Raw genomic sequence first — 13,442 nt, forward strand, 5'->3', positions numbered from 1 at the left:
TAGTGCCATCTTGACAATATTAAGCCTATCAGTCAGTGAATATAAAATGTCTTTTCATTTATTTAGAATTTAATTATGTTTGTTCAATGAGTTTTATAGTTTTCAATGTACATATCTAACAATTGCTAATGTGTATAAATAAAATTGATTTCTCTATACTGACCATGTTTACTGCAACCTTGATGAACTCATTTTTTATTTCTAACTATATTTTGTTAGAACTCTTAGAATTATCCATACCCAAGACCATGTAATTTGCATAGTTGACTTTCTTTCTAATTCAGATTCTTCAAATTTATTTTTCTAGCCTATTTTTCCTAATTACACCCTCTAGTAAAATGTTAAAAATAAAAGTGGCAGGATGGGCGAGGTGGCTCAAGCCTGTAATCCCAGCACTTTGGGAGGCCGAGGCGGGTGGATCACGAGGTCGAGAGATCGAGACCATCCTGCTCAACATGGTGAAACCCTGCCTCTACTAAATGTACAGAAGAAAATTAGCTGGGCATGGTGGTGCATGCCTGTAATCCCAGCTACTCAGGAGGCTGAGGCAGGAGAATTGCCTGAACCCAGGAGGCGGAGGTTGCGGTCAGCTGAGATCGCGCCATTGCACTCCAGCCTGGGTAACAAGAGTGAAAACTCCGTCTCAAAAAATAATAATATTAAAAATAAATAAATAAATAAATAAAAGTGGCAGGAGTGGACAACGTTCAAGTAAGTTATGATATGTGAATTATTTGATTGTCTTAAAGGTGAAGAAAGTTATTCTCTACATCTAACTTGCTATATATTTTTATGATAAGTTGATTTTGCGTTACGCAACTGTTTATTCTTCATTTTTTAGATGATCATGTGGATTTTGTCCTTTATTTTATTAATATAGTGCATGAATACTAATTTCTTTTGTATGTTCAACCAAATTTGTGTTACTGATATAAATATCCTTGGTCATACTATATAATTTTTTTTACATGTTACTGATTTGTTTTATTCATGTTTTTTAAAGATTTTAATATCTATATTCATAATACACATCAATTTATAATCTGTTGTTCAAATATCCTTATTAAATTTCTATTTGAGATCAGGGTAAATTTGTCTCATGCACTGGAAAGGGCTGTCTTCTCCACTTTGTGTCATTTTTAATTTTTTTGAACTATTGGTAATAGATTGGTATTAATTTTTTAAAAGGTTTGATTGTATGCACCAGTGAATCCTAGCAACAAACACATGAACTTGGAAGGGGATCCTTTTCCAACTGAACCTTCACTTGAGAGCCCAGCCCTGGCCATCATCTAATATGGATTCCCAGCCCAGAGAAACTGTGAGTAATGTGTGTGCTTTTGAGGCACTAAGTATGTGGTAATGCAGAAACTAGTATGTAGTACGCCAGGTAGTAAATGTAATGTGGCATCCTGGATTCGATCCTTGAACCAAAGGAGGACATTACTGCAAAGCCTAGTAAATATGTTAGAAATCTGTACTTCAGTTACAATTTTTGCACCAAATACAACTTCTTTGTTTTCCTAATGATACTATGGTTATATTAGATGTTAACATTCCAGATATCTGAAAGATGTATAAAACTCTCTGTCCTATCTATGAATATTTCTGTATATCTAAAGTTGTTTCAAATAGTAAAATGTGTAGACGTTATTTTGGCAGAAAAAAAAAACAAAGCATAGGCAATAACCTCATGTACAGGAAATGAATGGATGTGTAAGGAAGAAAGAGCATCCCATCATTGTGAACACTGGTGCACCTGCTTCAGAAGACGACACTGAGCTCCAGGGTCTCTAGTCATCTTTTATCATTGCCATCAGGCTGCACACTCCCCACTCACCAATTGGAGTGTTAGTAACCACATCTTCAAAGATAGGTGCTTGTACCTCCTATTCCAGAAAGCCACAGTTTCAGACTCTATTTTGAAGTGAATCTGTAGGATCGACTAAAAACTTACTGAAAGCCATGACTGCAGGATATCAGAATCCAATATTAAGAAATGTCTTTTCAGTGTTTCAACTTCCTCCTGGTTTAGTCTTGGTAGAGTACCAATGTCCAGGAATTTAGCCATTTCTTCTGGTTTACTGGTTTATGTTCATAGAGCTGTTTGTAGTAATGTCTGATGATAGTTTGTATTTCTGTGGAATCAGTGATGATATCCCCTTTACCTAAAGTACGATTTGTAAAAAGTCAGTGACAGGAAATATAAACTGTACTTCTGCATTCAGGAGGGTGTTTTCTATATGCAACTATTTCTTGTTTTACATGCTCAAAAGGCAGATATACCTTCAAGTCTTTGAGAAAACTGTGAAAATTATTATTTTCGCTCTACAGAGTGAATCATGAATTACTTGGAACCCGGTAGCCTGTTGACATTGATATCATAGGATTATATTGTCCCTTGCCAAACCCAAAAGATGCAAAGTCAATATCATCATGGTCGCAGGTGAACTGGCTACAAAAAAAAAAAAAAAAAAAAAGTTTCAAAATATGCTAATTGAGGCCAGTCCCTGCTTACAAAGACACAAGGTTTTTGGCAGGTGAAATAATATGTTGATATGGTTAAGCTTTGTGTCCTTACCCAAGTCTCACCTTGAATGGTAATCCTCAGGTGTTTAGGTGGAGACCCAGTGGGAAGTGATTGGATTATGGGGACAGTTCCTCCATGCTGCTCTCATGATAGTGAATTCTCAAGAGATCTGATGGTTTTATAAATGGTAGTTTTTCCTTTGCTGACACACTCTTGGTTGTGGGCTCTCTCACGCCCTCCCCTCCCCGCCTCCACCCACTCTGTCTCTCTCTCTCTGTCTCTTTCCCTCCTTCCCTCACTCACTCATCTGCTGCCATGTAAGATGGGCCTGTTTCCCCTTCCACCATGATTGCAAGTTTCTGGAGGCCTTCCCAGCCGTGTGGAACTGTGAGTCCGTTAAATCTCTTTTAAGTTGCCTAGTCTCAGATACGTCTTTATAGCAGTTTGAAAACAGACTAATACGTATATGTTGTATACAGGTGGTGAAAACTAGATAGAACAAACAAAAAGATAAACCATAGAAAACATATGTTATGCCCTCCATGCCATGATCTAAGAGATGGACATGGGCTGAATGAGGATTGTGCATGTGTGTTGGCTAAAGAAAGAATCCCACTGCAGGGAAGACTGTCCCCAACCTGCCGCCAACAGGTGGCACTTCACAGACCACAGCAATCTGATGGACAGCACCAGGGTAGTGTCCAGGAAACATACTTTAAAAGCCCACAGAGTCATGTGAATGCATACTGCAATCCATAGAGCTCCACAAAATCAGCATGATTCCTTTTAAAGTCTGCAATCATATGGTATTTTCTCCACATGAAACCAAAAGCTTCTGTGAGAAAACTAGTTTACACTTAGAGTCTGGAGTGAGGGATACAGCTGACCTGGGCCATGCTTCTCATGTCTGAGATCAAAATAACGGTGATTTTGGTGCTGTTATTGGACCATATGGGAACCCTTAACTTTTCCACACTCATCTACCTTCTCTCTGAGACATGAAGAGCCTCATTTGTGTTCCACATCTTAACACATGGAGAGTGATTTTATTTATTTTAAATGGAGACATGTTAATACTTAAATGACTTGGGAAATCTCCTTTTTTCTTCACTTTGCTATGCCTATAAAAATCTGTCAGGATGTATGCTGGAATAGTCTATCTTACCAAACTATGGATCACCAAAGAAAAGACCAGAGTGGCAGGCCATAAATGAGGAACAAGAGATCTGGACAAGGAGTGGCCCCTCAAACTGGCAAATCAAAATCAATCAGGTCTGAGAGCTCAGACGAAACAGAAAAAAGCCAGTAGACACAAAATTGTACTGACATGATGCTACATGACACAGTGTGGTGCACCAAGTCCCCAAACAAAACCTCCAAAAGCTTGGAAGATGTGATTTCCCACAGTATACGAAACCACGAGATTTCACACAGATGGGCCTGGCCATAGGAGTTTTCAAAAATATGTAATTGCAAACAAGCCAAACTCTTACATCACATCGTGAGGCAAGTCCCCAATGCACTGCACACCCTAGCCTGATTAGAAGTCAGAGTTCTTCGTGGAGCCTAAAACTATGGGTGAATTTTTCGTCATAATTCTGAATCATGAACTGTGTTTCTTCTTTACTCAATATATTCAAAAGGAAATGGGAAAACCAATTCCTACATCCAAGTACCTAAAAGTAGAGTTCAACAAAGTAGCAAGGGAGCATAGCAAAATGTTTTATGAGGACCGCAATGCATCCATATGTGCAGTGGCTCATCGTGAGGTGACTTGTAAGTTCATCAGCCTCATGATTTAAAACATAAATAGAAATGAGGATACGGAGATACACATAAATATTATATGATGGGAAACTGAGTTTAGAATGAAGCTTACAAAGACCGTTACTCATATTTCTAAAATTAAGTCAGGAATTATCAATATAAAGCTTTTTCTAAGTCTTTTTTTTTTCTTTAGCATTTATTTTAGTTTCAGGAATACATGTGCAGTTTGCTACCTGAAGAAATTGCATGTCACTGGGGTGTGTTTTAGAAATGATTTCATCACCAAGGTATCAGCATAATACTCAACAGCTGGATTAGTTTTTTCACCATCACCCTCCTCCTATCATCCCTGCTTAACTCGGGGTGGGTGTCTGTTGTTCCCATCCTTGAGCCATGTGTACTCAGTAAGTGTTTAAAATCTAACACTTCAAGGAAAGCTTCCAGTAGCTCTTTATAATTGTATCTTCCTCCTTAATGGATTTTTAAAAACTTCTTTACACTTAAAACAGACAGGAACACAGCCATGAAGATTCAACACAGAAGTGGGCAGTCAGGGAGAAAACTAGCGTATTCCATTCATGCTCTAGTGCACACAGTCATGTCTTTTCTCAGAGAGGCATCTTGAATCTGACACTGTTGGCCACAAGAGAGTCCTAATGAGGTTGTCCTCATGGACACTGACATAAACTTGGTCTAAAAACCTCCCATGGACATCTTCAGCTGATAGCATCATCATCAAAACCTGCAGAAGGGATGTCAGGAGGTTGGAAAGATAATCTCACAGAGAGTAGCATAGGAATCCCATCAGAAATGCAGCATCACCAGTGCTTTTGATTGGTACAGATGATGATGATATGGGGTCAATTATTGGCACGATGAGTTTGCCTCAGTGGGAGAAATTTTAGGAGAAAAAATATTTGCCCTTGTATTTTACCTATGTTTCATCTCATGAAATCGTAAGAATTATATCAGACAAATATACACATGTGTAGAAGTTGAAAAGAGTTGAGCTCTTTTTGAAAAGTGCAGTTTATATGTATGTGAGAGGATTAGGATCATTTGATAAGGATATTCTAGATGTGAGCAACCCTCAAAGCAAGAAGAATGCTATTTTATGGGTACTTTTCTTCCAAATTGGTAGATGGACATTTATTTTCTCAGCTATTACAGAAGTCAGTCTTTGAGTTTAACAGTCTACACAGATAATTTCAGTGACCAATTTTTGTAAAAAGAAGTACTTATTTACTTTATTATAGTGTGTCATCATTTGACTTAATTTCACTTCATATAAAGAATAGCCCTATATTTCACACAAACTAGATAGTGGCATTTACATAGTGAGGAAGAGAGGAGAAATGTTTCTCAAATGGGGGCTAGTGGAGGGATAGCAGGGGGTGGGGAGATTCGGGAAGGATAACATTAGGAGAAATACCTAATGTAGGTGATGGGGGAGTGGAGGCAGCAGACCACCATGGCACGTGTATACTATGTAACAATTCTGCAAGATCTACACATCTACCCCAGAACTTAAAGGAAAATAAAAAATAAAAAAACAAGAATTTCTAGGGAAACAAATCGAGGTAAAAAGTTTCACTGGTTTCTTGTTTTGGCGATAATTTTGTTCTGCTCTTTTACATAGAAAGGTTTACTGGTTTTGTTTCTTTTTTGTTTTTTCTTTTTGAGACAGGGTCTCATTCTGTTACCCAGGCTGAGTTCAGTGGCATGACCACAGTTCACTGCAGTCTCAACCTCCCAGTACTCAAGCAGTCCTGCTGCCCCAGGCTTCTGAGTAGCTCAGACTACAGCTGCACACTATGACACCTAACTAATTTTTGTTGTTTTGTAGAGATGGGGTCTTACCTTGTTTCCCATACTGGTCTTGAACTCCTGGATGCAAGTGGTACTCCCCCAAAGTCCTGGGGTTATACATGTGACCACCATACCTTGCTTCTACTTTAGTTATTTCATAATGTAATGAGTTTATCAGCCACAACTAACAGGATAACATAGAAAAGGCAGGTTAGTGTTCACATGCGGTAGCTCATCTACTTAAACACATCATTTTCTTTATTTCTAAAACCAGGCCATCGCTTCATCCTCAAGCTTGGTGGAAGATCACTCTCAAGAACAACATGTTGTTTTCCATTCAGGAATAAGATGAAAGGGTCAAGGCCAAGTTCATTCAAGTTACTTGGTTGTGCCTTTGCCTTTTGTTTCTTTGCTGTTGCTGTAGTTCTGTTCACCAGGTTTTTATGGAGTACTGACATCACAGCCTTGTCCGAATGGATGCTGGCTTTCTCCCACCATTTTTTTTTTTTATTTTGAGATGACATGTCACTCTGTTGGCCAGTCTGGAGTGCAGTGGCTATCTTGGCTCACTGCAACCCCTGTCTCCTGGGCTCAAGCAATACTCCTGCCCCAGCCTTCCAAGCAGCTGGGATTACAGGCATGTGCCACAATGCCCGGCTAATTTTTGTATTTTTAGTAGAGGCAGTGTTTCACCACATTGGCCAGGCTGGTGTCAAACTCCAGACCTCAGGTAATCCACCCATCTTGGCCTCCCAAAGTGCTGGACTCTCTCCCATCTTTACCATTAGATGTCGAAAATGGCTTGACAAAATTCAGCCACTTTATTCTCCAGACTCTTAAGGTTCCTCTTCCCAACTCAGTGTGTTTTCCAAAATTTATGCTACAACACAACATGGAAACTCCTAAAGCAGTATTCTAACTTAATAGTAGGGCTCAGACCATTTTCCATATTTCTCGCTGCCCTTCACTGATAGAGCTGCAGTGTCTGAAATTCATTTTCAGATGTAATTCATCCAGCATTTTTTGCTAATTTTACATGTGGCAAGCCATGTCTAATCTCGGTTAGTTGTTTCCCTTTTCCTGGAATTACTCCTACATTATTCTTCTCCAGTTAAGTGGTTCTACTTCCCCACGTGAAGGTGAGTGATGACAAATGTGAGTCCAGCACAGTGAGGAAGGCAGACAGGGGACCTGGCATTTGTAACATTAAAGAGAAGTTAAGAATTGGTGAAATGTAGTCATTAATAAAGACTTGGAAATACTTATCAAAGGACCCATATTGATAGAGCTAACTCTTGGTGAACAAGATTTTTCTTGGTCTAAGAGGTCACAACTGTCGAAAGGACAGAGGAGCAAGCTGATGAGGTAGAAGCAGCCTGGTCCATGAAGGGCTCTGCAGTGGATTGAGGTTGGGGAGGCTGAGGGGAGCCTAAGAGCGTAAGGGGGAATTAAGATTCAGATTCTATCCTGAGAACAGAAGGGAGAAAAATAACAACCACCACCACCACCACCACAACAAAAAAACCAGCTTTATCTTCAAGTTCAAATCCTTTTCATGGAAGGAGAGTTGAAATGTATTTGTGGAATTCAATATAAAGCAGAATCTTTGTGTTGCCCTATTTTATGTGTGGGGCTCATAGGAGAACAACATAGACTAAGTTTCCCTCTTCTCTAGTATTTCGGTTCAGTGGGCATTGAGAAAACTTAACAAAAACTAAACTGTAGGTGAAAGGGCTGACCCTGGGAGCCCAAAGGACAAGTTTCAGGCCTGGGATGGGGTGGGCAAGGCAGGCCTCCAGGGGGAGGAACCTTGGAGGTGATTTTGGAGAGTGAGGAGTAGTGAGTCCAGAAGACAGGGGAGGGAAAGGGAAGAGGAAAGTGTGTCCGTGGCACAGGCCAGGCCATAAGAAAAGGACAGTGAATTGGAAGGACTGCTGGGACGAGTAATACATGAGGAGGCAGGAGCAGGAAGGGCAGACCGTGGAAGGGTGGGGTAATGATCCAGGAGAGACCTTTCTCCTTGGGCATACACATGTTCACATGCCTGTGTCTGCATTTCCTCATGATAGTTTTGTGTCTCTCAGATTGTGACATGTTACATAAATTCATTCTTTATATCATATGTCCCCTTTTAAATTATATTTATACTGATTGTTTCCTGCGGAAGCTTTTTACTGATAGATTATTTGTACCTTAACGATTTGCTCTCTTAGTAAACAAATGAAATTACCCATGTACATTTGACTTTGGAAACTAATATAGGTACACATGCTTCCTTTGCTTTTTGTAATCATATTATATTTATTGTACCCACTCACTTTTAGGTCATATAGATCTTCATATTTAAAGCGGATTTCATATAGACAACATATATTTGGGTCTTTGATTCACTCAGTCTTTTCACTAGTGCATTTAGAACATTGACATTCAAAGTCATTATTGATATAATTGGATTAAAAATCTACCAAGTTTTTCACTATCTTCTAGTTGTTTATTTTCCTGATTCCTATTTTTTTTGTATTTCACTCATTTTCTACCTTTTGTTGTTTTCGAAGAGCCTTTTATATGAATTTATCTTCTCTCCTTTCTTAGCATCTCAGCCACATATTTTTAAAAACAATTTTAGTGGTTAACCTAGACAAAAAAATTTTATTTTTCATATTCTTTTTTTTTTTTTTTTTTAATTTTCTTTTTTTTTTTATTGCATTTTAGGTTTTGGGGTACATGTGATAAACATGCAAGATTGTTGCATATGTACACACATGGCAGTGTGCTTTGCTGCCTTCCGTCCCCTCACCTGTATCTGTCATTTCTCCCCATGTTATCTCTTCCCACCTCCCCACCCCCCCGCCCCTCCCCCATTTCCCCCCAACGGACCCCAGTGTTTAGTGCTCCCCTCCCTGTGTTCATGTGTTCTCATTGTTCAACACCCGCCTATGAGTGAGAATATACGGTGTTTGATTTTCTGCTCTTGTGTCAGTTTGCTGAGAATGATGGTTTCCAGGTTCATCCATGTCCCTATAAAGGACGTGAACTCATCGTTTTTGATGGCTGCATAATATTCCATGGTGTATATGTACCACATTTTCCCTATCCAGTCTATCATCGTTGGGCATTTGGGTTGGTTCCAGGTCTTTGCTATTGTAAACAGTGCTGCAATGAACATTCGTGTGCACGTGTCCTTGTAGTAGAATGATTTATAATCCTTTGGATATATACCCAGTAATGGGATTGCTGGGTCAAATGGGATTTCTATTTTTAGGTCCTTGAGGAATCGCCACACTGTCTTCCACAATGGTTGAATTAATTTACATTCCCACCAACAGTGTAAAAGTGTTCCTATTTCTCCACATCCTCTCCAGCATCTGTTGTTTCCCGATTTTTTAATGATCGCCATTCTAACTGGTGTGAGATGGTATCTCAATGTGGTTTTGATTTGCATTTCTCTGATGACCAGTGATGATGAGCATTTTTTCATATGTTTGTTGGCCTCCTGTATGTCTTCTTTTGTAAAGTATCTGTTCATATCCTTTGCCCATTTTTGAATGGGCTTGTTTGTTTTTTTCTTGTAGATCTGCTTTAGTTCTTTGTAAATTCTGGATATCAGCCCCTTGTCAGATGGGTAGGCTGCAAAAATTTTTTCCCATTCTGTTGGTTGCCGATTCACTCTACTGACTGTTTCTTTTGCCGTGCAGAAGCTATGGAGTTTGATTAGGTCCCATTTGTCTATTTTGGCTTTTGTTGCCATTGCTTTTGGCGTTTTGGTCATGAAGTCCTTGCCTACACCTATGTCCTGAATGGTTTTGCCTAGATTTTCTTCTAAGGTTTTTATGGTATTAGGTCTGATGTTTAAGTCTTTAATCCATCTGGAGTTAATTTTGGTGTAAGGTGTCAGGAAGGGGTCCTGTTTCTGCTTTCTGCACATGGCTAGCCAGTTTTCCCAACACCATTTATTAAACAGGGAGTCCTTTCCCCATTGCTTGTTTTTGTCAGGTTTGTCGAAGATCAGATGGTTGTGGGTATGTTGTATTTCCTGTAAGGCCTCTGTTCTGTTCCATTGGTCTATATCTCTGTTTTGGTACCAGTACCATGCTGTTTTGATTACTGTAGCCTTGTAGTATTGTTTGAAGTCCGGTAGTGTGATGCCTCCCGCTTTGTTCTTTTTGCTTAGAATTGACTTGGCTATGCGGGCTCTCTTTTGGTTCCATATGAAGTTTAAGGTGTATTTTTCATATTCTTAATTGATCTAACAAAACACAGTCTGTTAAAAACAATAGTGGTACCAATGTATCCAAATATGCTTAAGTATGTGTCATAAATAAATAAATAATATTATGTGTATATATATATACACAGAGAGAGAGAGAGAGAGAGAGAGAGAGAGAGAGAGAGAGAGAGACGTGTGTGTATTCTACCATGTAAGTGAAATGAATGACTGCAATGCTACAAGGGATAAGAGAAAATAATTAGGATTATTCTGTTATTATAAGATGTTCACACTACCTGGTAAGCGATACACTGTTATTTGAAAGGGGGCTTGCATTATTTTGAAGTGTAAATTGCAAACTCTAGGGCAGGCTGTTGGTCCAAGTGCCTCAGTTTCTTGCTGTTGAGCAGAGGCTGCATTCAGTTCCTTCCCATATTGGCTTCTGCCTCATGGCAGAATGAGACATCAAAGCCATCAAGGCAGGGAGCTTGCTAGCAAAAAGAAGTCACACTTTGATGTAACATCACCCATGTGATATCTCATCTCCTTGTATTATTCTGCCATATCAAAGCAAATCACATTTTGTGCCCAAACTCACAAGGAGATGATTACAATACAGGATCGTGTTAGTCAACAGGTGGGGATCATTGGGTACTGTCTTAGGATATCTGTGCTATCAGGTCCTGTCTGATGTGCAACAGTTTCCCAGTATTCAGTTATTTTTCATAAAAGAACTGGTCAGATATTTTGTAGGATGCATAACAATGTGGATTCATCTGATGGCTTCTCATTATTTGAAGAGAACTATAGATCTATTGGAACACCTTTATTTAAATTGGAAGACAATAAAAACGGAACAATATATTATTTAGAAATACAAACTTAGCCATAAAAATAATATAGAAAAAAGTGAGGAATGACAGAAAGGGAATTGAAAATAATTGTAACCTTCATGGGGGTAAAAAAGACTGTGGAATTGGGGAGCTGAACACTTGAGGTATCAAGAATATTGATAATATTCTGTTGATCAAGCTTAGCAGAGAATTTTTAAAAAGAGAGAAAACCTTTCTGTTTTGCATTAGCTCTCGATTTAAAGAACAGTTGCATAGTCAATCCAGAGAGTTAATATATAGCTAACACAGAGTTTCTATTAACACATCAGTAATATGCATTCTCATTCAGCGATATGCACATATTTACCAGATTTATTTTATCTTTTTTTTTATTTAACGTCCATTTTCTGTTCCAGGAACTCTTCCAGAATAACATACTAATTTTTTTTCTTTTCTTTTCTTTTTTTTCTTTCTTTCTTTCTTTCTTTCTCTTTTTTTTTTTTTTTTTTTTGAGATGGAGTCTCTGCTTGTCACCAGGCTGAATGTGATCTCAGCTCACGGCAAGCTTTCCCATCGAGTTCAAGTGATTCTCCTGCCTCAGCCTCCTGAGTAGCTGGGATTACAAGTGCCCACCACCTTGCCGGGCTAATTTTTCTTTGTTGGTTCGTTTGTTTGTTTTTGAGACTGAGTTTTGCTCTGTCACCAGGCTGAAGTGCAGTGGCGCAATCGGCTCACTGTAACCTCCGCCTCCCGGGTTCAAGCAATTCTTCCATCTCAGCCTCCTGGGTAGGTGCAACTGCAGGCATGCCACCATGCCTGCCTTATTTTTGTATTTTTAGTAGAGACGGGGTTTCACCATGTTGGCCAGGATGGTGTCGATGTCTTGACTTCGTGATCTGCATGTCTCAGCCTCCGAAAGTGCTGGGATTACAGGTGTAAGCCACCACTCCCGGGCCTTGTTTGTTTTTTTTTTTTTAAAGTAGGGACGAGGTTTCACTGTGTTGGCCAGACGGGTTGAGAACTCCTGACCTCAGATAATCCACCCACCTTGGCCTCCCAAAGTGTGGGGATTACAGGTGTGAACCACAGCTCCCAGGTAGCCAAGAAATTTTTTTTTTTTTTGAGACAGAGGTTTGCTCTTGTTACCCAGGCTGGAGTGCAATGGCGCGATCTCGGCTCACCGCAACCTCCGCCTCCTGGGTTCAGGCAATTCTCCTGCCTCAGCCTCGCGAGTAGCTGGGATTACAGGCATGCGCCACCATGCCCAGCTAATTTTTTCTATTTTTAGTAGAGATGGAGTTTCACCATGTTGACCAGAATGGTCTCGATCTCTTGACCTCGTGATCCACCCACCTCGGCCTCCCAAAGTGCTGGGATTACAGGTGTGAGCCACCACGCCCGGCCAAGAAATATTAATAGAAGGTCCTGGGTTTGATTCAGTCTGTCTCTGGAGTCCTTGCTCACCAGATATTAGAATGTGTTTTTTCTCCTTCATGGAAGATGCATTCTAAGTCTAGTTTCAGAAGTAATACCCTGCCCCATATTGTGAAAGTATTGTCTTAAATTAGATTCTAAATATTACATTGAATTACTTTTATATTTCTATCTGTGATACACCTAGAATTGATATTTTGAGTAATATTAATGTGAGCTCAAAAAACAGATTTTTATTCAGCAATGTATATTCAATTTCTTAGAATATTTACAGAAAAATCCATCCTTTCCCCATTGATCGTTCTTATAAATGATTTACTTACATATGCGTTCATTTGTTTTGAGCTCTCCTATTTTTCTTCATTCATTTCTCTTTGTGCAAACACCACACTGTCTTAGTAAGAGACTTCATTGAACCCAAGAAGTTTTATTCTAGTCCCTTTTCTCTGAACCACTTGGCTATCCTGTAATAATTCATGAGAGAAGTTAAAAATCTTTATGCTTTCTACCTACAACAGTTATGCCCAGCTTAACTTTTTGTTTTGTTTTGCACAGGTTGGAGTGCAGTGGCACGATCGTGGCTCAATGCAGCCTTGACTTCGTGGGCTCAAGTGATTGTCCCGTCTCAACCTTCCAGGTAGCTCAGAGTACAGGTGTGTGGCACCACACCCAGCTAATTTTTAAAAAAATATTGTACAGATGAGGTCTCACTGTGTTGGCCAGGCTGAACTTGAGCTCTTGGGCTTAAGTGCTTCTCCTATCTTGGCTTCCCAAAGTGCTAAGAATTATAGGTATGAGCCACCATGCCCAGCTCCCAGCTTAACTTTGAATAAACAGGTATGTTTAGAACATTAGAACATTG

The 13,442-nt window shown here is 39.5% G+C and overlaps 1 long non-coding RNA gene across 50 annotated transcripts in view; it reads left to right on the plus strand.

Moving 5' to 3' along the window:
• The window catches only part of LOC141584675 (uncharacterized), a 287,268-nt gene that overhangs the window by 88,836 nt on the left and 184,990 nt on the right, over positions 1 to 13,442 (plus strand). For 49 of the 50 annotated variants that reach the window (XR_012517873.1, XR_012517882.1, XR_012517889.1 and 46 more), the window contains 2 exons: positions 1,189 to 1,321; positions 13,136 to 13,217. This is a non-coding gene — a long non-coding RNA (uncharacterized LOC141584675). Of the gene's footprint in view, positions 1 to 1,188; positions 1,322 to 11,660; positions 11,933 to 13,135; positions 13,218 to 13,442 lie in introns of all 50 variants that reach the window. The other variant, XR_012517868.1, reaches the window with a different exon arrangement.

Source organism: Saimiri boliviensis, chromosome 5, assembly GCF_048565385.1.
Source record: "Saimiri boliviensis isolate mSaiBol1 chromosome 5, mSaiBol1.pri, whole genome shotgun sequence".
Lineage (NCBI taxonomy): Eukaryota > Metazoa > Chordata > Mammalia > Primates > Cebidae > Saimiri > Saimiri boliviensis.